This window comes from Sceloporus occidentalis, unplaced genomic scaffold, assembly GCF_023333645.1.
Source record: "Sceloporus occidentalis isolate IW3139 unplaced genomic scaffold, rSceOcc1.0.p SCAF_7, whole genome shotgun sequence".
Taxonomy (NCBI): Eukaryota; Metazoa; Chordata; class Lepidosauria; order Squamata; family Phrynosomatidae; genus Sceloporus; species Sceloporus occidentalis.
Window position 1 is genome coordinate 82,456,513 of NW_028316987.1, and position 23,060 is coordinate 82,479,572.

Consider the following 23,060-nt stretch of genomic DNA (forward strand, 5'->3'; position numbering starts at 1 on the left):
GTGACCCACACTTGACACTTTGCTCATCTGTGTCCAAGGGCTTTGATATAGAAGGGACTGTGCAGTATTCATAAGAAGGTAGGAAGGAAGGCAAGGTATCAGGAGGAGATCTGAGCTACTGCTGAGCCAAAGAGGCAAAAGCTGGAAGCTCTCAAGCCTCAGTGGGTTCATATAAAAATTGGGAAGTAACAACCAAAACCTTGGCGGGAATTATTTAATTTTATTGGCTCAAATCCAGAGAACATTAGGTGTGCTCAACTGCTGCTGAATTCAATGGGACATGATTGTTGCAATTAATTCATTCTGCATTAATGTCGTTTGGACTTCAGTGTGACTAACATCTTTGGATATGCACCACTGTGGGTTTTGTTTCAGCTCATGATTTCTTGATTCCAGAGGGACAACCTCAATTTCTGTGGACAATGACACAATAAGAATCTCAAAGAATAAAGCAGGGCAATGCGCCCACCAACTGAGACTTGGCAACTGCCCTGTAGTGTAAATCATATGCAAATGCTGTTGGCCTCAGAAATGATAACATTCAAATTTAATTTGGTGTTCTGGCTGATGTGTTTTCACCATGGCCTCATCTGAGAAATTGCCTCCCCTTACAATAAGAGCCTTCTTTAAATAAACAAAAAAGTGACATTGTTTTTGTTCATTTACCCTTTATTTATGCAAACAGAAAATGCTTGTCAGAGTGCAGTTCAGATCTTTTTTTTTTTAATGCTGTGTGCTGTTGAAGCATAATTTTCTTATTTGTCACTTGGAACATAACATCAGAGAGGCTTAAAGGTGTTAATGAATCCTCTTCTACAATTAGGGGGCTAGCGTAGCCCGTTTTGAGGTTGTGGTCCTGGTAAGAAACAGATGGGTGTTTGTTTTCTCATTCTTGTTAAAGTTGACAGCTGGACTCTTGTTGCTGAATTATGATGGCAAAAGTTACATATTTAACATTATCACAACTCTCTTTTTTGGTTGTTGCAGAGATCGAAATTCTGTTTAGATCATGCAGTGACCCAAATCCTCCCAAACTTACCTTATAAACAGTAAATCATCATTTTTCAAACATGGACATTTCCATGTGATTGGAGAGCAGTGAATGAGTGGAGATACATCCAGCTATTATCCTGTAGCTGGATGCACCACTAAGGTTGGCATCACTAAGGTTGGCATCACCCAATGTGGTAACTCATGGTGTCACCCCTCCCCATTGACTTCCTCCCATACTACACCATACAGAATCCTTAGCAATATTTTTGCACTAATGTTACTCATAAATTGTACAATTACTACATATTTCTGAATGTAATGGCAATAGTTGCCACATAGCAAAATCAAAATCTCAGTCTCAGAGGAGGCAAACCCCCTCTGAACAAATCTTGCCAAAGAAACCTCATGATAGGTTTACCTTAGTGTTGCCATAAGTTGGATGCCTATTACGGTAGATCCAGCTACAGGAAAATAACTGGATGCATCCCTCTTCCTTCTCTGATTGCCCACAACATGGAAATGGCTGTGTTGGAGAGTGGGGTTGCTGCTCACAAGGTTATTTTGCAGGGCTAGCACTAGGAGGCAAGACTACAGTGACATAGTTATGTGATGCATGTGCATCTTCTGATGCAGAGTTTTGATGAATATTTGTAGGATTGAAATCAAGATGTGGTTGCATTTTGTAAACTAAGGCCCAGTACAGAGCAGCACTTTGCACCAGCCTGGGGCCGAAAGTAGGGCTCAGGAGAGCGGAGCATCCGAATGCTCCCAAGCCCTAACACGCACTACAGGCTGACACACCACCATTTACATGGTATGCATGATGATGATGTAGCTTGTGCACTGCATCCAAATGGCATGCGCAAGAGGGACATCACAGCACCACTCCAGGGTGCTTATGGCACCTTGGCAGCATTGGAGAAATGAGCCGCATTTCACGGCTCCTTTTTCTCATCCGTGCTGTTTGGTTGGGCAGCCACGATCTGGGGGAGAAAGGGGTGGCCTCTGTCCACCTCTTTCTCCCAATCTCTATAGGCCCTAACTCCCCCTAAAATAGGAAGAGAGGTATGCTAGCCCTTGTTCTATGGAGGCCATTTTTCTACCCAGTTATGGTCACTATGTCAAGCACGGAACTTGGAGAAAATATTTTTGCATTGCAACTCCCATACCTGTGAGTCAATATGAGCACTTGCCATATAGCTTGATGGATTCTGGAAGTGTAGTCCAAAAAAGTTTTACAAAGGAACCAACCAGGGTGCGCTCACCCTTAATTTGCTATCCATCTGATGGATTTTCAGGATCAGGTGTAATGAGACCAGTCCTTCATCTTTTATCATATTATTCCTTTTAGGGGGAATAATCCATAGTACAGTGGGTCCTCGCCTTACGCGGGGATCCATTCTGGATCCCTCCGCGTAAGGCGAATTCCGCCTATGCTCAAGCCCCATTGTAAACAATGGGGCTCGTGCACGGCAGCACGGCAGTGCGTGGGGTGCAACTGGCACGTGCGCCCATTCAATTGAATGGGACGCACCACCCCGCGTGCACCCCGCGGCTTGAGCGCGTATGCTCAATCCGCGTAAGGCGCACTCGTGTATGACGCGGGCGCGCTGTATATTAAACTGGTTGATTGGTTGTCTCTCTTGGAACTCAATTTCTCTTTCGGTAATTTTAATGATAAATTTTCAAAAAGAAATAAGAGAAGAAGTATCTTATTGCCATAGGCTACTGAATAGTTTAAAAACAAAAGTATTTTTTTTAAAAAATGGGACATATAGGATGGAAAAGTGGCTAAGCAGAGTAATCAGTTAGCAAGGCAGAAACTGAACAACCGCCAGTCCCACATCTACCCACCCACAGATTCTAGTAAAAGAAAAAAGGGTAGCTTGGGAGTTTACCAAAATCAGCCACCAGAGCACTGCTGGAGGACTGGTGATGGTTGGGCGGCACAGCAGCAGCAATTTTGCATGCGGTAAAATCAATTTTAACCTGTTCCAGACCGATCCCATCCCAGGCTCGGGCCGGTATGAAAATTACATGCAATAAACTCCTTAGTCTTCTTTGTAAAACATGTAAAAGTATTTACTTTGTCCATTATGGCCTACTGGAGGAAAAGTGAGGAAGAGAAGAGAAAATGGCTGTAAATTAGAGTGATGTAGGCAGAATATGGGAATGGAAAAGCAAACAGAGATCTGACAGACATGAAAATTAACAGCTAGAGAATAGAGGATATAAAGTTTGACTCTAGCAAATCTTCCATTAGTGCTTGAGATTTTGGAATATCTCTCCCTTGCATAGCTTGGAAATGTTACTTTTTTGGACTAGTGATCCTAGAATCCCCCAGCCAGCATGACTAGTCATACTGACCAGGGGATTCTGGAATCAGTGGTCCAAAAAATAATAATATTTTTCCATGTACTGCTCCTTCAGAAAGCCATGTTGCAATTTGTCATCTTCCTTTTGCTGTCATGAGTCAAAATACAGTCCTTTTATTTGGGGCAGGAAGAAGTCTTTGCTACATTCTGTGATTGCAGCACCCAACCACACCCTCTCCTGACAGTTTCGATGGGCAAATGTCATCACTGAGAAGACACTTCTCCATTTTGTCCATGTATTGCAGATTTTGTCGGTACATGGTGTGCTGAACTACTTGCTAAATGTTCTAAGGTCTGCAAAACTCTGTGTCTCACCATTCTATTTCTTAAGTTTGAAATTACCCTATTACATTGTGTCACTGGAGTCAATTATGAATATACAGACAAATGCCATTGGATCAGAGGTGATTGGGTTCAAACATGTTCAGCTACACTGGAACAACATTCATCTTTGGCCCCTACATATTTCATCCAGTTAATAATCAGCTCTCTTTGAAGACTCATGGTGGGAACATAATACTAATTGAAATCAGAATCTTAAAATTTATAACACCCACCTATGCTCTCATGTTTAGGGTATTTAAGGTAGCAGCACCCACATGGTGGAACTCTCTTGGCTGACCCCATCCTTTCTGAGTTTCCAGTGTGGAGTGAAAGCCATACTGTTTTGCATGGCTTTTGGTCTTTCTTGTTGTTTTTAATCTGTTTTAATTGGTTTTAGAACTGTTTTTATGGAAGAGCTTTGGGGCCAAAACACACTGCAGAGATAATCCAGTTTGAGACCACTTGAACCACCATGGCTCAGTGCTGGGAAATTCTTGGAACTGTAGCTTTGTGAGATGCATTTAGCCTTCTTTGTGAGACAGCTCTGGTGCCACAGTAAACTACAGTTCCCAGAATTCCCTAGCACTGAGCCAGGGCAGTTCAAGCGGTCTCAAACTGGATTATTTCTGGAGTGTGTTTTATCCCTCTGAGGGTTTTTAATTGGTTTTTAGTTATGTATTTAATGTTTTTAAAATTTTTATCACTTGCACATTGCCTTGGGACCTCTGGTGAGTTGGGAGGTGATAAACCAGTGCTGTAAGAAAATAGATACTTCCAAGGAAATGTTCCTAGTGCTTCTTCCATCTGTTGTTCTTCACACATAAGCACACATACAATCTATTAAGGGGGGAAAAGACAGAACAGCTGGATTGGTTTTAAAGGGCAACACTGAGAGCCAATGTGGTATAGTGGTTTGAGCATTGGGCTAGGACTCTGGAGACCAGAATTTGACCTTGGGCAAGTCATACACTCTCAGCCTCAGAGGATGGCAATGGAAAAACCTTTCTGGAGAATCTTGCCAAGAAAACTCCATGATAGGTTTGCCTTTGAGTCGCCATAAGTCAAAAACATCTTGAAGGCACACAACAACAAACTTAGACTTCAGTTCAGAAGTATCCTTTTGTTCAGGGCTGAGCAACTGGGGAAGGTTAGAGAGCTGTTTTAAATTTTAAAAAGGGCTTATTGTGGATGGCAGTGACAGCAGAAAGGAAAAAAAGTCCCACTGGGCACAGCTGTCCCAAAGGAAAACGTGACATCCACTGCCCACAGTTTCACATGAACAGCTGAGAGAACTGGCAGCTGAGTTGTATTTCTACACGGGTGACAGCAGAGTAAGCGTGGCATAGTGGTTCGAATCTCAGCTTGACCATGAAACCCACTGGGTGATCTTGAGCAAGTCACACTCTCTCAGGCTCAGAGGATGGCAATGTCAACCTCCTCTGAACAGATCTTACCAAGAATTCAAAAATATAGCCATGTTAGTCTGTGGAATCAGTATGTAGAGAGATCTTGCAGCACCTTTGAAACTAATTGAAAGAAAGAAATTGGCAGCATGAGTTTTCATAGACTTCATTCTATTTCCTCAGATGCATCTTTCTTTCAGTTAGTCTCAAATGTGCTACAAGATCACTCTACATGCCAAATCTTGCCAAGGAAACCCCATGATAGGGTGTTCTTAGGGTCATCATAAGTTGGTAATGACTGGAAGGCACATGACAACTGCAACTATGGGATAGTATCCTCCACTGCTCCTCTTGAGAGTAAGACTGCATGACATACACAACTTTCCTCTCCAAAAGAAAGCTGCTTCTTCTCCCTGTCCAGTGCCGCCTGCATCTGACCTCGGAGGAGGCATCCTTATTCTGCAAAATGGTAGGGTCAGCCACTCCTATATTTTACCTTGAGCAGTATTCTGCATCCAACATATAGTATCTGGATTAAGCCACCTGATTTAGGTGTAATACTCCATCTAACCCCCCTCCCCCCCCCCCAAAAAAAAAACAAAACAGAAACTTTAAAACAGCCAGTTCCAAAGGTTCAGCCTGGAACAATTCTCTACTTAATCTTTCAAAGCTCCATTACCTATTTCAAGGCCAAGAACGTGTAGAAACATTGCTACAAATTGACCTTTTGCTCTCTCTTCTGTCTCCTTTTTTTTCCACAGCTCTTCACTTCCTATCCCCCTTTTAAAAAAATCTCCTCATCCTTAACTGTAAGTAAGTATGACAGGAAGATGAAGTGGAAAATTACGGATTATTAGAACCATTCTATGCCAAAAGGATCATGTCACAAATGCAATTTCAGCCTGCCCAGCTTGGGTGATAATGAAGCGATCGTGCAGACTGCTCATAGGGCCTGGGGACACAATTGTAAACGGCCACTGTGGTTGTTTAAATCCTTGGGAGGTAAATGTTACCACTGAAAAGCTGTGTGCTTGGGTTTGGCACTATGAGAAGGAAGGCAGGATTGAATGTTATGCTGAGAATACAATAAAGTACAGCCTCCATGGAGCTGTGTTTACCTGAGACCACTCTTGTATAAAGATTAAGCTTATTCATTATCTTGTTGCAAGACTCCAAAATGTCTGAAAATGGTCACTGTTCGATCATGCTACTTCAAAGAAATAAGAAATCACATGGCTAGTCTCATGGCTAGTCCTGCCACTAAGAAGAAGGAAGCAGCCACTTCATATACAAAATTCTAAGAGAGGAGAAAAGCAGAGGAGTGTCAATCTCCTGCTCTGCCATGGATACCCACTGGGTGAGGTTGGGCAAGTCATACTTTCCCAACCTCAGAGGAAGGCAATGACAACCCTCCTCTGAATAAATATTGCCAAGAAACTCCTATGATAGGATCACCATACATCAAAGGTGGCTTGAAAGCACCTAACAACAACAAAGAATCAGCCTCTTTGATAGCTTCTTTAATGTTCAGATTTAAACCAGAAAGGAGTCAATCCCCCCACTGGCATATAACGTACCAAGCATAACTGCAGTAGCTCCATTGTAGCTCCCTTGTTGGCACTCACCACCTAAGTTCACTCTTAGAAGAAGTTTGTTGTTGTTGTGTGCCTTCAAATTGTTTCTGATTTATGACATCCCTAGGATGAATCTGTCATGGGGGTTTTCTTAGCAAGATTTGTTCAGAGGCCTGCCATTGCCTTCCCCTGAGGCTGAGATTATGTGACTTATCCAAGGCCACCCACTGGATTTCCAAAGGCAAGTGGGGATTCAAATCCTGTTCTCCAGAGTCCTAGCCTAGCACTCAAACCACTATACTATACTGATTGTCTTTATTAGAAGAAGGTTGTTGTTGTGTGCCTTCAAGTCATTTCTGACATATGGCAACCCCAAGAAGTGCATCTCAATAAATAAATGGCTAAATCGCCACATTGAACCCTGCATGCTACACTTGGCAACAAAGCTTTCACTGTCTTCATGTCAACAAGCTTGTAAATTTTCTGTTCCTTTCATATAGCTGTGCATTACTGCTGACACCTGAGCTCCTCCCTGGAGTGACAGACCTGATATTGTCAATGCAACCCATATTACATGCCCAAACATTCACTGAATTTAGCTAAGTTCATGAGTTTGAATGTGGTGAGCCATCAAGTTTGTCTGCAGTGAATGCATTCAAGCAGAATGGGTGTAGCACTCACAAATGAAACCAAACATGGATTAAAGGCTGGATGATTCAAGAGTAGCTGTTTTCTCAGACTCATGAACATCTACTTTCTGACATTGTGATTTGGAAGACAAGCTCTGTTAGAACTCCAAAGGAATAGGTGAGGAAAGCAAGATACAATGCAGAATATGGAACATATACTTTTTGGACTGCAAATCTCAGAATCCCACAGTCAATATTTGTTGTGGTGATGGTTTTCCATTTTGGGGATAGTAGTTTCAATCTTGGACCATGGCTCTGGAGACCAGGGTTCAATTCTCCACTTGCCAATCACCTCTAAAATATTCAGAAATGGGTCCAGTAGCTCCTGCTTGCCTATCCCTGTTCTAAATAAGTCCAAGGATACTTAACAGCAGTGGAAAATGGCACAGCAGCTGGAATCCAATTTTGTCCACTCCTCTTCAGACCAATCCCATCCATCCACATACAAAAAACAACTCATTGGACAAAATGGTAACCAAAATGATGCTACTTTCTGTCACCATTTTAGTCAATATATAGATGCAAAAAAAGAGGGATTGGAGGTCATGGAGCATGTTAGGGTATTTTTATGAATTTTTTTTTACTTCTGAGGAAGTCTTTGGGCTTTATTTTGAGGAGACTTTGGCAGGTTATAGACCACCATTAAAGTATGCGCGTAGTGCGTACTAGGGTTAGGAAGGGGCGGTGCTTCCGCACCCCCTAACCCTAGTACGCGCTCTTGGCGCACAAAATGGCGATGGCCATTCCACACGGCCGCCGCCATCAATACGTCACGGCTGCGCCGCCTCCAAACGAGGCAGTGTGGTTGTGACGTATTGAGGCCGCGCCGCGGCACATAGTGCGCCCTTTGCGTGACCCCGGAAGGAGCTCCGTTTCGGAGCTCCTTCCTGCTTTGCGTCGCTGGGCACAGCCTTCAGATGGCTGCACCCAGCAACGCAAGGGAGAAAGGGGCCTAGCGGCCCCTTTCTCCTCCTCCCTGCCACCACGGGGTGTCCTTGGGGCTTGAAGCCCCAAGGACACCCCTTTCCAGGCTGCGAGGAAGCGGCCTTTTGCTGCTTCCCCGCAGCTTGCAAAGCGGCGGATCGGGGCCTCGGAGGCTGCCAGTCTGGCAGCTCAGGCCCCGATACTCCGGGGAAAGGGGCGGGTGCAGGCCGCCCCAAACGGGCGGTCTGTAACCCACCTAAGTCCACAATCATGCCAAAAAGGGTGTATTTTTTTAAAGCTCAGGGAGCTTTGGAGGGCTTGCAATGGGTATCAGGGGCTGCACAAATGAGGTTCGGGGTCACATTTTCTCACCTCTAGTTTGCATTATGAACATTAAATTGTTTTTTAATTCTTATTTGTATGAGAGTCAGGTGTGCCGTAGTGGTTTGAGTGTTGGATTATGACTCTGGAGACCAGGATTTCAATCCCAGCTCAGCCTAGAAACCCACTGGGTCACCTTGACAAGTCACATCATCTCAGCCTCAGGAGAAGACAATGCCAAACCTCCTCTGACAAATCTTGCCAAGAAAACTCCATGATATGTTTGCCTTAGGGTTGCCGTAAGTCAGAAACATCATGAAGGCACAGAACAACAAAATGAAAGCTTTTAACTTTAATTTAACAAAGAATGCATTGTTGACACTTGGTTGGTTAAAATATGAATTGTTAATATGTAATATATCATATGTTATGCAGTATAATATATAGTGAGATTTTTTTTAAGTATCAGAATTGCAGTTTACCACATTCTTAATCAGCTGGCTTTTGACATTTTATTGGTTAGTTTGGATGAATTAAATCAGCAATACTAAAAGAACCCCCATGAACCATATACCCCAGTGAAAAGCTCAAGATGATATCTGGGTCAAGACATCCACAGGGCTGCTCTGTTCCTTGAAAAATCCCATATACGCATAGGGGAAAAGTTAGCTGCAGGGAGGGGAGCGAAGACTACACGACTAGCATTATTTATTATTTACTTGCTAGCCTTCCAGGTGGAAATGCTACAGATCACATTGTGTTTACTGTTGCATAGCAGAATCTATTCCCAGTGGGCTATCTTGCTGTTAGTCTCAGCAGTTAGTTGCTGCAGGGCAACAGGGCCAAGCTAGACAACGGTACGAAACAGCATGATGAATTTTTTTAAAGGGGGGACATCCATGGGAGACATCACCCATATTTGCATGTGAAGAAGTATTCCTGTTTGTTTTGTGTGGTATAAAATGGCCACCAAATAGACTAAGATGATAAGCTGTCTCCATCATTTCTGACTTGTGTAAGTTAGGAGCCTTTATAGACAAAGAGTAGAGTAAAATATATTACATAAACAAACACATTCATTGTTGGACTTATTCTTTGAATATCAGCCATGTTTTCAGCCATGTTGCTAGTGCTGAATTAGGGCTGTTACTTCTTTTTATTTCTTTTAGGCTCCTTTGCATTAACACTCTCTATGACAGATAGGTATACAATGATTCCCTTGATATTCAAAATAGTTGTACCTATTGAATTTTAACCACTACAGATGGTTGAGAATTTTGTTCAGACTGTTTTAGATAGGAACTTAATCAGTTATTCAAATTTCTTCATAAATTTGACAGAAAAAAACCTTGATTATTTTAAAAAAATGAATATGAAGGAATACAGAAAGGATTTATTTGTCACTCTGACTTCATATGAATGATATCCTCTAAGGTTATACTATTCTTCATCTTCTTCTTCTCTCTCTCTCTCTCTGTGTTTTGTGGCTTCAAGTCATTTCTGATTTATGGCGACCCTATCATGGGTTTTCTTGGCAAGGTTAGTTCAGACAACGTTTGTCTTTGCCTTCCTCTGTGGCTGAGAGAGTGTGACCTGCCCAAGTTCAAACCCTGATCTCTAGACTCCTAGTCCAACACTCACACAACTATACTATGCTGGCTTCTTCACTGTTCTTCTAGTCTAAGCATATTAGTGTACATCCCGTTGAATCCAAGGGGAAAGCATATGTCACTCCTTGCTGTTGCATCAGATGTTCCTTTTAGCTGGTCATCAAAGAGATTTCCAAGGGCAAGCCATGTCTTCTGAATCTGTCACTTCATAAATATGCATCTTTGGCCTTCAAAGACTTTCAAACCCAAGGTGCTGAATAGCCAAAGCTGCAGAGGAAGTATGGATGTAGCCTGCCTGTAGATCCAACTGTTTTGAATCTAAGTTTCTTTCCATAGTGCTGGCTCAGCAGTTACAGGATGGCGAATTATCAAGACTTAACAGCAGGAGCAGCCAGATTTCAAAGTTCACCCTGTCACAGTTTCTTTGCATCAACCTGGTAAATTCTTGAGTTAGTAAATACACCTGAAGCACAATTTCTTCCTGAGTAAGTACTCCACAAAAGTTAATGATAGCTCCTTTTCAAACGTGCTTGGTTGTGCAAATGTCTTTACTTAGGGAAATGCTTGGGTTGAACATACTTGTGATAAATAGGTTGTCTCTAGAGCTTAGAACAGTTACATTTTTGGAATATCTCTCTCAGAAACCTGTAATCAGCATGGCCTCTGGATCAAAGAATCTAGACGTTGTGGGCCAAAAAGGGGTAATTTTTCAAGCTCTGGTGTCTCCCAAGTGCTTGACAAATTAGGAAGAAATGCATATACAAAGTAGGTGATCTCAAGTCAGAACTTAGGTTTAAATCCAATTCTTGTTTCCAGCTTGAATAGACCTAGTGCATCAATGGGATCATGGTAACAGAAGACTTAACACAAAGTTAGATTCAGTGGGTCTACTGTAGTTGGAACTAACAATTGCATTTAGATCACTGGTGGGAAAGAAAACTAGGAACCCACCAACATCAGTCCCCCCCCCCCCCCCAGCCTCCCAGAAATTACAGGAGAAGTGAGGCTAGACCACTTCCAAGCAGAAATAGATGTCCATTACCTCTCATTTCAATAGTAATGAGTACACAAGGCCATCCTAAGATATGTTGCTGTCTGGGGCAAAGAGCAAAATGGAACCTTCTCCCCCATTTCATATATAGATATCGAATCCCATGTAAAATGGTGATGGGACACCATTCTATCACACCTGAGAGATGTTTAAAGGCTCAGAACAGGGCACCCCCATCTCTGTCCTTCAAAGAAGGGGAGTGTTGGGAGAACTCAGAAGGATCAGCCATAAAATGGCTGCAGCTGTTCTCCCATCAGTTTCTGCTGTAACCACCTCACTATGCCTAATGGTAAGGATATTAGAGGTGGCAGGTGACCTTTTCAAGGTCAACAGAGTGGTGAACCTGTTTTGGCTTTTTGTCCAAATTTAAAGAAGCTATCCCAAATGCTATACTGATGGGGGGGTCACCATGGATAGGTTTTTTTGAAATTCAGACTAAAACCTGGATGGGGTTCACAGCCCAACTGATGAGAAAGCTATCAAGCTTCACTGGGCATGAGTAGAATATCAGCAGAAATAGAAGTAATGACCTGATGAGAAGTCCCATTTTGCCTAGAACACCCTTTTTTTAGAAGCTGTTTCAAACTGCATTAACAATTCGAAAATCCAGATTCTATCCAAACTCCTTCTGGTATGCATTCGGAATTGTTACTGAAGTTCTCCTCTGCAAATGTATATTATAGGGATTCTTTCCAACCATTTTTCCTGGCCACATCCCAATAGGGTAAAAATAACCACAATATTTAGAGAGCAATGTGGCTGATTTGAACACACCTTCATTCAAATATTTGTTCTCTTCCTGCCCTGAGATGAGCTCTGAAAAAATAGCAGTGCAGGTTTTCTACCATGTTTCAATTTCAGGCGGTTCAAGTAGGCATTTATTGGATAGCATCCATTACAGTGCCAACATGGAGATCTATATAGTATTTTTTCATGCTACAAAATAAAAGACTTGTGTGTCCATCACTTCAAAAAGCTAAAAGATGATCAGCTGAGGTACAACGCTGAAGCAAGTAGCAAAGTCTGAATCACACGGTGGAAAATGAACCAGCTGTAAACACAATTAGAATATTACATAAGTCTCCACCTTTAGGACAGTGGTGTCTAGTGGCTTCCATGGGGTGATGAATATGCGCTGGAGTAGGGATGGATATTATAGTCATTATTAATCATCCTTAGTTCAAAAATGGGATTTCCCACCAATTGAGAAACTCCATTGGGATGTTTATTAGACCAGCAAGACATTTGAACCATTTTCTCCTAGTATTTGGTCATCTCAAAGTGTTGTGTGAGAGTTATTCTGCAGAGATAGATTTTTTGTGTGCAACCACCCCCCTGTTTTCTTTTCAGAAAAGGAGTGTATGTGCACAGAAGCCTCATGTTTTCCTATGCAGAATAATTGTTCTGAACTACTTCAGAAGGATGTAGGGAGAATATTGCAGAATTCCCTCTTCATCTGGAAGAACACTATTGCAATTATTATTGTATGCAAAAATGAATTAGCCAAGGATTTGCCTATCTACACCAGGCTTAGAGGAGCTATCCAATGTGCTTAATCACAAAAAATAGTTTCAGTATCTTTGATAGCTCTTACACATGAGAATAACACCCAAACAGATTCACTTAAACATTGACATTATAACTACGAGCCATTACTGCTGTCAGCTACTAAAAGGCTGTTGCCCAAACGTAACCTCCTTTGCTGTAAGCTTTTTCTGTTCTGTGCATTATTACAGTAAATAAATGTGAACTTATTTTTCCTGACCTTTCAGAAAAAAAACAAAGGCATTTACTTGTCTAAGGTCTGCTCCTATAGGTCCTGATGGATTGGTATGAGGCATTGAAAACTACATGCCTTTATTGACTACTATTGTTTCATAGGAGTTGCACTTGATTCCTGCTGTAAAATCAAGGGATGGGGAACGAGAGTGATTTGTAAAAAAAAGCATCTTCCGCTCCCCACCTTTGCAAAATCATCGTAATGTAGAATGGCAAATGGAATCCTTGTGTAACAGCCAAGGTGCCTTGGTTCACCGCAATGTCTTCCTTGTCTTCATGGATGTTAAATACAGACAGGACTGTAGACAAGGACTGATTAGTGGCTTCTGTGACTCAGCATGCTTCACTCCTAGCTGATTGTATAGGGATTAGGCATTGTGTACCTGAGAGGAGACTCACTTTAACAAGGTAAATGATTCAGCTTAGACTGTGGGAAAGAACTGTCTGTGAAACTTGCTTTTGAAATCCAGGAAAAATTGTCATAATACTCATTACATACCTATGCACTATCGGATCTTATTTATTTATTTATTTATTTTATTTTATTTTATTTTATTTTATTTTATTTTATTTTATTTTATTTTGCTGTTCTTGGCTATATGGAAATGGGCACATTCCACTGAAAACAATGGTCCAAAACACTGCAGAAATAATCCAGTTTGAGGCTGTATTAATTGCCCTGGCTCAGTGCTAGGGAATCCTGGGAATTGTCATTTATTGGGACACCAGATTTCTCTGACAAAAAAGGCTAAATGTCTCACAAAACTACAGTTCCCAGAATTTCTGACCATTGAGCCAGGGGAGTTAAAGTGGTCTCAAACTGGATTATTTCTGCAATGTGCTTGGGCCATAAAAGCTGCATCTGCACTGCCAAAATAATCCAGCTTGACACCACTTTAACTGCCATGGCTCAGTGCTATGGAATTCTAGAAACTATAGTTTGCTGTGGCACCAGAGCAGAGCTAGAGTAACAAAAACACTCTACTTTCGACTGTTCTCCAACCTGCCACATATGTTTAGCCTATAGTTACTGAAAAAGCTGTATTTGTAGGCCCAAACTTTCCTCCTCTTGAGAATTGTTGACAGGGCAAAGAGCATGCTCTAGACCTATTTTGTCTCCAGGAGAAGACAAATATAATTTTAGTTTGAAAGATACTTAAAGACCTGAAGAAAAATAAAGGTCACTCAATATTATTAAGTGCTGGCTGGGGCAAGAGTGGAGACAGGCTGTTATGATGAAGAAGACATAAAGAGATATTCTGTCATATGTTGGAGTCTTGAAGGACATTGTATCTTAGTCCTCAAATATACCATGAGGCTTCAAGAAAGAGACTTTTTAAAAATAAAATAAGAAAACTTCACAATATTCATCTTTGTTTTCATTTAGCCAATATCAAAAATAATGTTTTTGTTACTCTAGAATTACATGACCAGTTCTTACACTGACACACTTCTCTCATTCTTGCAAATGTAACACAAGAGGATACCAGTTTATCTAAATATAGTAGCTGCCTCCACTGAAATTTTAAATGAGGCAGAGTATGTTCTCTTTGCCTCCATCCACACTGCCAAAATAATCCATTTTGACTCTACTTTAACTGCCATGGCTCAATACTATGAAATTCTGGAAACTGTAGCTCTCCTTTGGTGCCACAACAAACTACAGTTTCCAGAATTTCATAGTATTGAGCTATGGCAGTTAAAGTAGTGTCAATTGACAAGATCCTAAAGAGCAAAGACATAACACTGAATACTAAAGTTAGGATCGTCCAAGCCATTGTAACCCCCATCACCATGTATGGATGTGAGAGCTGGACAGTGAAGAAGGCAAACAGAAAGAGAATCAGCTCATCTGAGATATGGTGCTGGAGAAGAGTGATGAGGATCCCATGGTTGGCCAAAAAGATGAACAAATAGGTCGTAGAACAGATAAAGCTCAAACTCTCCCTTGTTGTCCTACTTTGGACACACCATGAGAAGGAAAGACTCGTTATAAAAGGTAATGATGCTGGGGAAAAGTGGAAGACAGCAGGAGGAGAGGAAAACCACACATCAGATGGATAATCATGAGTCTGAATTTACAGGAAATAAGCAGAGCAGAGGAGCACATGGAGTCTTACAAGTGTCTCATCCACAGAGTTGCCATATGTTTGGGATGACTCAAAGGCAGCTAACAACAACAAAGGCCCCATACAGACAGGCCAGAATAAAGCTCCTTCAGGTCACTTTGGAGATATGCTGTTTATATTATGCATGTGTCCTAAGAGTCCGGAAGCTGCGCCAAAGCCACAATCCAGTCCTAAGGACAGGAGCACAGCTTTGGTGCAGCTTCCGGACTCTTATGACGCATGCATCATTTAAACAGCATACCTCCAAAGTGACCCGAAGCAGCTTTATTTTGGCCTGTCTGTATGGGGCCAGTGTCCCATATGGATCTGTCTGTGTTCTGGACAAGGCCTTCTCTCTACCTCTCCACTCTTGCTGGCACTCCTGGTAGAAACCATGGAGAGGACCTTTTCAGTGGCTGCTCCCATGCGCTGTTATTTTCTTCCCAGGAGAGTTAAACAGACATAATTTTAATATATTTCTGCAGGCAGGTGAAGAATGCCTGCCTGCACCTTGAGAACTGAAGGTTCTGATTGCACCTTGAAAACAGACCCTCTACAGACTGGCCCTAAAGGCTGGCCTGTGGGCAGAGTCATGGCGGAGCATTCGCATGCTCAATGCCGTGACCCTGCCCCATGGCACCATTTTGGAACACACCTACTTATACGGCACATGCCATGATGACACCACTCTGGTGCTGCATCTATATGATGCAGCGCCAAAAGGGCATCACCCACGTTGCGCGGTAGCAGATATGGCGCCCTTTAGAGGACGCAAGAAGGAGCTGCATTTTGCGGCTCCTTTTTGTGTCCTCCGAAGGCTGGATTGGGGCCACGGTGTGCAGTTGCCATGCCTCCGATCCGAGACCAAAAGGGACGGGTGAGTTTTTAGGGACCTTTTATAATGTGCTGGATCTTTTTGTTTTGATTTAATTTGTTATTTGTAATAGTTTATGGTTTTAAATGGTTTTTAATCATAGAATAGTTAATTTTTTAACTTTCATCTCTGTGTATTCCTAATTATGTAAGCCACTATGAGGCTCAAACTGGGGAAAAGTCAGGCTGTCAAGGACAACATGTTTTCATTTTAAAAGAGAAATCTATAAATCAAACTTATTTGAACTAAAGTTTGAAATTCACATGAGAATCTGGTCTCAGGTGTTCTGAGATGAGCTTGAAAATGTTATTTTCAGATTAACATTCCCAAAATTCTGAGGCGTGGTGGTGATGGTTATTATTTATTTATTTAGCTGCTATCCTAGTTGAACAGCAAATCCTGGAGTGGAATAGAAAGCCATAGCAAAGTCCCACCTGAAAATTTGTATATTACACTCTGGTAAAAAAACAGGATCTTAGCCAACGTGTTTTTCCATCACCTCCTTTACAAGAAAATATTGTTGCCTCTTTTCCTCCCCTTTTGACCCCAGGCAAAGGGAGGCATTCTATGAAATATGAAAGCTGTTTTGTTGCTTTGCTATTGAGGTTTTTCTTTTTTTTAGTTTGCCCTTATAAAGGAATGGTGTTACTGGTTTGTTATATTGCCCCATTTTAAAGAAATTGAAAACCAGGTGAATGAAACTATAGTTTGCATTTGACTCCCACAGCTAGCACATGTTTTATGATACTGACATATTGTAGTCAAAGAACTGCATTTAGCCAAGCGCTTAATATTTTATAATTGTACTTGCATTTTACATCTGATTACTTAATAGTGTTTCTTCAAAATGTACTGTATAAGCTAATGTTCTGCTGAACAATAGGATGTGAGAGTCATAACAATAAAATATTTCTAATTTGTTCTCCCTACTCTCTCTCTCTGGGGATGTAGCTAAAACATAAAACTTGCGATTCAGTTACATCCCTTTCGTTTTAAATTTAGAAAGCACAGCAGCTCAAGATAGGCAAAGCTGATCTAAGATAGAGAAGGAGTCAAAACAAAGGAAGGGGAATGGAATCTGTTTTCACATTACTCTCCATGTACTTCTATTTAATTCCATTAAGAAATGTGCTTTCTGCTCCTCCCTGATTAAAACTTTCCGGATGGGATGACATATCCCTAAAACATGTGATTGGCACACTGGGGTTAACATTTCTGACTCAATGCTGACTGAGAACATGTGGTCACTCTTGTTGAAAGGAGATCATTTCCTATGCCCATATGTACTGTCTATATTTATCAGCAGTTTCCGACCCTGCCCGAGGCTTGGCAAATAATTGGATTGCATGGCTTTCTTTGTAATCATCCACTAAAGGAAAGTCCCACATACAAAAACCTTTCCAAACTGGAACAATATCTAGCTGTTGCCCTAGTGAAGAAAACTAAAGAGTATAATATTCTTTGTCAATATCAGCCTGCCCACAATTTAAGATCACTGTTTAAGGCCCTGCTATAGACTTACACATAAGCACAATTTGGCTTATGGGCATTCAAGATAGAGCATTTTTAGCAGTCATTCCACCCTGTGCAACTTGGTTCCTCTTGAGATGTATGCAATTTCATCACTGAAGACCTCCAAGCAGGATTAAAGGCCAGAGCTTTCCAAGTTACTTTTGAAAAGCAATTTGTTCTCTTTATCCATTAGAAGCTGGACTTCTGTTGAAGTTGTATGCATATGTAAGTTCCTTAAAGCATGTGGTTGTACATTTCTGGCCATTGCACAATAGATATACAAGAAGCCCTTGGTATATCCTGAAGTTTGGTTCCAGGACCTTGCTTGGATACCAAAATCCATGTATGCTCAAGTCCCATTAAATACAATGGTGTAAAATTATGTCCCTTATAAAAAATGGCAAAATCAAGGTTTGCTGTTTGGAATTTATATTTTTGCGGGACATTTTCAAACAGTGGATGATGGAATTAGTGGATTAAAAAAATCTATGGATACAGAGGGTAGAGGGTAGTAAATTAATACTTGCCTAAGTGGAGTTCTGAAAATTTAACAGAATTGCACTTGTGCATTTTTGGTAATATATAACAATCTAACAGTATCTTCAATATTCCATTTTCTAGCCTTCTGTACTACAGTGTCACTATTGCTGATGGCCATGTGATAGAATTATAATTACTGAAATCAGCAGGGACCAAGTTACCTAAGAAGTCCATTGTTTGACAGTTTGGGTGTGTACAGATTGGCACTTTGTGCCAACCTGTGGACTGAGTCAGGGCGCAGCATCCTGATTCTGGATGCCCTGACTCTGCCCCCAGGGCGTCATGATGCCGCCATTCCAGATGTTATTGCACCCTTCAGAGGCTGGATCGGGGCCACGGCATGAGGTTGCTGAAGCCCCGATCTGGCCAGGAAAGGGGCGGCTGCAGACCGTCCCTTTGGGGTGGTCTGTATAGCCCCTTAGTCTTAGAAAACCACTGTTCTCAATCCAGTTGTTAGTCCCAATGAAAATAAAACCTCTGAATCAATGGAATTTAAATGGGGGTTGACTTACTGAATTCCCATTGATTCAATACATTTACCCCAGATAAGACTAGTAAAGGAATTTAGACCATTTATTTCAGCCTGCCTTCTCAGTATGAGCTGTTTGTTATTCAGACACAGACTGAACTATTATTAGACTGTCCATCTTTGCTTGGCCACCTGTTTCCCTCTGAGCCACCTGCCCTGACACAGTGGGCTGCCTTGTATATCAGCCCATCTAATACGGAAACACTCGGCTTTGTTTTTTGTTTATAATTTCTAAATTGAAATTAGTTGGCTTTCTCTCATTCCAGATGTTATTCGCATTGGGTGTGTGGGTGTGTTTGTGATGGGGCTTGCCTACTACCATGTGCCTTAATCTGGTTAATTGCTTCAGTTGTGCCCAGAAATTAATAGGCAGTTCGTATTCATTTCTGGAACTTTGGTCTCATGTGCTTTCATTGTCTCCACATTGCTATCATCAAGCAGGTGTAGCTCAGTCTGTACCATCCAAAATTTCCATACAGTCATGGATACAACTGTACTTTCTCTCTGTCTCTGTCTTTATGTGTATTTGATGACAAGCAGTAATACTCAGTGTCATCACCAGGAGCCATCCTTATGCCTGTGGCCTAGAAACCTTAGCGTCTGGAACAATCCTACATCTGATGATAAATTTGCCAGCAAAATGGCATGACAAGAGATCATCCCATTTAGACTTTCCAAACAAATTAAACATCCTTCCTCTTGTGGCAGTCAACAATTTCTTCTGCTTCCTTGAGCTTGTTATTGTTCTTTATATTTCTGTTTCAACTGCCCAAAGTTTGTGGCAATTACCTAAACAGACATGCAGGGCAATGAAGACAGAGTGCGATAGCAAATGGTTAAGCCACCTCTGTGCACCTCAGTAATGACCTCATTCTTGATCCCATTTAAGATTCTCTACAGTACCAGGTTCCTTGAGCATCTAATACACTAAGTGGGTCATTGTCTACATTTTTCTCCATCTTCTGGTGTTGCTAAACTGGTGCTAAAGAAGTGATTTAATAGCATTTTAGTTTCTCCTCCTAAAACCCATAGAAGCACATTCTGCTGCTCCTTGTCTAATTTCTCTCCTCAAGAACACCTTTACAAATCAAATTAACAGAGAAGCAGTTGTCAAATCTATCTTTATGAAATCAAATTTGAGGCAGTACTCTCAAATTGTGTCCTCTCTCCCTTGAAGCTTACAGACTCACTTGTCACAGCAGCCAAATGTCTCTCCAAATGCAAGAGCTTCATCTAGTGACTGACAAGAAAAGTAAAGGTTTGATGTAGGAACCCAGGTGGAATACAAGCAAGGGTAAACTATGAGAAAGCAGCAAACTTTCCCAATAGATCTGTAAAGAAGGACCTGGAAGTTGGTGGGAGAGGCAGATTTTAATATCATTTGCATTGTAACAAGAAAAAAAGTTGACCAAGGAGTGAAGACAGAGAGAAAAGTTCACACATACTGACTTAGGTACTGAGTATACAATCAGTGATCAAGAAGCTAATTTTTTTTAGATGTTTTATTGTCAAAACCAGGGGACTGAAGCCACATTACATTGGTACCTGTCCTGAGTCATTCATAGCTCACTCTATTTCTCAGATAAATATCACCATCTCCCATCAGAGAAAGTAGTTCTCGATACCTCTACTGGCTGAGTTTTCTTGACACAGCCATACCTGTAAGCAGAAATTTATGTCCTGCTTTTCCATCATACTGAGATCCAAAATGTCTTGCTTGCATACAAGTTTGAGAATCTGAATGAAATATTCCCGGAATTGCTGCCCTTGAACACCTGTGGACAGCTTCTTCCCTCATTGCTTTTAAATCTCAGTTAAAAACTTCCTTGCTTTCCAAATCAGGGCTGGTGAGAATTGGAGAATCACAGATTTCCTAGCATTTTCTTGGAGTATTTATACCTGGCATAGTTATAGCAGTGTTTGGAAAGGGTCACTGTAAGTTGGAGTCCACTTGAAGGTACATGACAGCAGAATACTGAAGGAACAAGTGGGATCAATCCCTAATATGGGTTGCCTGAGTATTTTTTTAATGGAAATATATTGGAACTTCCTTCCAGAATTGCTCATTCATATTTCTTCCATGGCTTTGCCTTGCAAATGTTGGGTAGAAAAAGCACAAGCAGGGCAAGGTGAAGAACAGAAATCAAACATGATGCACTCAAAACAAAATTATTCCTGCTATTTCTTTTCTTTCAAACCCTCTTTGTGTTCTCTTTCCCTGTTTCCCATTTAGAATCCAAGCCACAAATCAAGGAATGAATAATGCTATATTACACAGGAGACTCAGCAGCACAGAGAATTCTCCCCATTTCCCATTGCATGGCATACTGAGATGACACATTCTCTCTCCCTGTGATTTCTCCGTGGCAGGTATCTTGGCAGGAATCTTGTATTCCTTCATCTACATTGGTGCTGATTTTGGATTTGTGTTCCCTGGTTTCCATTGTGTGGATGCAGGCTGATAGTACTCAGGACAGCTTTCATTGTACTATTGTCCAAGTTTATGGTGATTGATTGGATGATTCATAAAACCTCTGCTCAAATGGAGCAAGTCTGGAAAGAAGCCTGTCATCTCATCACTCTCCCTGTCGCTTTTTGCTCATCTCATCTGGGATGTTTACAACTCAGAAGCCCAAGTGTCTTTGGAAATGCTCCTTAACAATGCTTTCCAACGTATTATGCTCAACTGTCTTTCTCTCAGATGCCTCAGCAAATATTTGCCACATTAAAGAATTCAGAGAGGGCCATTCCTGAAGACTTCTAAGGACTTCATTTACTTTTAGTACTATTACTGTTAATAGTATTTCATTTTCTTTTACTACTACTACTAATAGTAATTCAAGAAAGAAAGAAAGAAAGAAAGAAAGAAAGAAAGAAAGAAAATGGAAGAATTTGTCTTTTCCTAGCATAAGCAGTAGTAACAGGAATAGAAAAAGACATCACTCTGTGCAAGCTTTGGGCTTTTGCACTTCCATCTCTGTTAAAATAACTACTACTGTATTTGTCAAACTTGTAACTACTACTGCTTGTGCAGTTCATTATCGTTATAGCATTATATTGATAGATAAAAATGCACAGCTAAAAATCTAACATTAATTTCCAGCTACTAAAACTCTACAGCCAAATAAAAACAACAGCCAAATCTCATATTATTCCTAAATGGATGGTTTCTAGAAGCTTTTAATGCCTTATGTCATGACTGACATTGATCATGCTGTCTGGGAGTGCTGGTGGTTATAGTCCATCTGGAGAGCACCAAGTTGGAGAAGGGTGCTATAAAGAGTTGATTGCCTGAAAAGGAGTCAAATGATCTTGCCATGTGGAAAGGGTTACCTGAAGGATCTAATGCACATGAATTTGAATATCAAGTGAGGGGTGAAAGCATAGAGGCTATATGTTAGCAAGGGTCCTTCCACACTGCACAATTATAGCACTATGTTTCCAATTTAACTACCAAAGTCCATCCTATGGAATCCTAGAACTGACAGCTGAAGGAGGAATATTTAGAATTCTCAACCAGAGCGCTTTACTGCCTCATCAGACTTTGAACCCCTGGATTCCATAGGAGGCAGCCGTGGCAGGTGAAGTGGAATCATAGTTGGGTGAAAGGACACTAGGGCTGTATCGACAATTCAAAATTAATGTAGTTTGACATCTCTTTAACTGCCATGGCTCAGGGTTATGGAATTCTGGGACTTGTAATTTTGTGTATTTAGCCTTCTCTGTCAGAAAGCTCAGGTGCCATGGCATACTACAAATTCCAGGATTCCATAGGATAATAATAATATAATAATAAAATTATATATATATATATATATATATATATATATATATATATATATATATATTTCCCGCTTCTCCCTTCGGATTAATAGGATGGAGTCATGACAGTTAAAGCAGTCTGAAACTGAATTAATTCTGCATTATGGCAGCAATCAGCTGTCCTTCAGAACATGCACTTCCATTTAAATAGTGCTTGCATGGCAAGAAGAAATTATATTTTAAGACCCAAAAGCACTTGTGGGATTTATTCTTTTGATGTTGTTATTGTTGTTAACAGCCCTCTAGCTGACCTTGACTGATGGTGACCCTGTGGATGAGATATCTCCCAGACCCTCTCTTGTCCGCTTCTCTGCTGAGGTCCTGCAGGCTCATGCCAACAGGATTCATCTGACTGAATCTAACCATCTGGTGTGTGGTCTTCCTCTCTTTCCACTGTCCTATACCTTTCCTAGTATCACTGTCTTTTCCAATGATTTATTCCTTCACATGATCTGGTCAAAGTATGACAGCCCCAATTTAGTCATCCTGGTTTCCAGGGAGGGCTCAAACCTAGGGCCAAAACAGACCAGCAGTAAGTGCCAGCTTGGGGGTGGTGTGGGGGGCGTGGTGTTTAGATGACACATGCCCCGATACTGCCCCCAAGCTAGTGTCACACTAACTGACCAACCAGA